The 1,912-nt window shown below is 37.4% G+C and overlaps 1 pseudogene; it reads right to left on the reverse strand.

Annotated features, from left to right (window-relative positions):
- Positions 1–1,541: 1,541 nt before the first annotated feature.
- On the reverse strand, positions 1,542–1,640 carry LOC127124646 (uncharacterized; annotated as a pseudogene).
- Between the last annotated feature and the right edge of the window lie 272 nt (positions 1,641–1,912).

Here is a 1,912-nt window from a genome sequence, read left to right on the forward strand (position 1 = left end):
TGCTTTTATTTATTTTACTTGTCATGCTTTACTTTATTTAATTTCTTGCCACGCTTTACTTTATTTAATTTTTTGCCATGCTTTACTTTATTTAATTCCTTGTCATCGTCTTTACATTGTTTAATTTTCTCCCTGTTATCTTTATTGCTCATTTTAATCGTTTTACACGATTTACTTGTTCTTCACGCCTTACATTCTAAACTTCTTTTCATCATGTTCAACATCGTTCTATTTGTTTGTATTACCATGTCTGGCTAAATCTTTCAAAGGTTAGAATGTAAGGATCACGATTAAAGAGATGTTTCACATATTGAATTTGTAGAAATGATTTAAAGGCTGTTTTGATTTTCGAGTTTTCTGAAACAAACTTGGTTAGTTTTAACTACTCAAGGAGTGCGAAAGCACCCAGGCTTAGTTAACTAGGAATTTTTATCACTTTAAGGAAAAACGGTTTTTGAAACTGTTTTCGGACGCGTTGATAGATTTAAAATCAGGAAACTCCTTGGGTTAACTTTCCAAATCAAAATCACTTTTCAACTAAGTTTACGAGTCTTATTTCTTAAAAATAAGTTTACTACTTTAGCGTTCTGCGCACCTTTTATAAGTTACAATAAAAGGCATTAATTTAAGGGTAAACTCGGTTCTGAAATCGCAAAAGCGACAGTTCCTATTAAATGGATTCTTTTCAAGAGTAGAAAATATTTCCCCATAAGTAGTTCTATTTAGACAATTGAAACAGCGTTTAACTGACGTGAATTACATTCAAGCCTATCTTTATCTGCACTGTATTTATCATATCCTTTATTTACTGTTATTTTGCAACATCAATATCTCTTTTGTACCGCCTTAGATAAACATTGTAATAATAGTAATCGATAGATTGACGATTTGGTCTCTGTGGGATCGATATTCTTTTATATTACTCTGACGTGATTCGTGCACTTGCGAATACAGCCGTCAAGTTTTTGGCGCCGTTGCCAGGGACCAACTTCGTCAAATTTCGTACCCTACCGTTACACCGTCTAGACTAAGGCATTATTAGTCGGTAAATGCGAAGAATCCGTAGTATCGGAAATTTAGTAGATCCCTTAGCAGAACCTGAACGTTACACTCGTACACGCCTCTTACTCATCCAAATTAAGAAAGCTATGACCGAGAATCATGACCGGAGACCTCTTAAGGAATTTTCCCAACCCTCTGACGAGGAACCTAGTTCTAGTATAGTAAACCCCCTCATTCCTGCCAACAATTTCGAACTAAAACCATCTTTACCGCAATTAGTGCAACAAAACCAATTCGCGGGTCTCGCTACTGAGAACCCAAATCAACATTTAAAAGTCTTTCTCCAACTGGCCGACACCTTTAAATCCAACGGTGCTTCACCTGATGCGATTCGTGTAAGATTATTTCCTTTCTCCCTCAGAGATAGAGCACGCTCATGGTTGGATTCACTTCCATCTAACTCAATAACTACTTGGGAAGACCTTAGAAGAGTATTCCTTGCTAGATATTATCCCCCTAGTAAGACTGCTGTTTTTTCGAAACCAAATAACTAGATTTACTCAAAACCAAGGGGAATCACTTTTTGAAGCTTGGGACAGATACAAAGAGCTATTAAGAGTTTGTCCACACCATGGCCTAGAACAATGGTTGATCGTTCATACCTTCTACAATGGACTCCATTATAACACAAAGATGAGCATCGACGCTGCCGCTGGTGGCGCGTTGATGAACAAAACTTACCCTGAAGCTTGTGACCTAATTGCGGATATGGCCCAAAACCATTACCAATGGGGAACTGAACGAGCATCAGTAGAGAAAAAGGAGACCCAAGGTGGAATACATGAGATAAGCTCTATGGACATGATGTAGGCGAAAATGGACGCTTTAGCCCTTAAGGTCGAACACATTT

This window comes from Lathyrus oleraceus, chromosome 2, assembly GCF_024323335.1.
Source record: "Lathyrus oleraceus cultivar Zhongwan6 chromosome 2, CAAS_Psat_ZW6_1.0, whole genome shotgun sequence".
Lineage (NCBI taxonomy): Eukaryota > Viridiplantae > Streptophyta > Magnoliopsida > Fabales > Fabaceae > Lathyrus > Lathyrus oleraceus.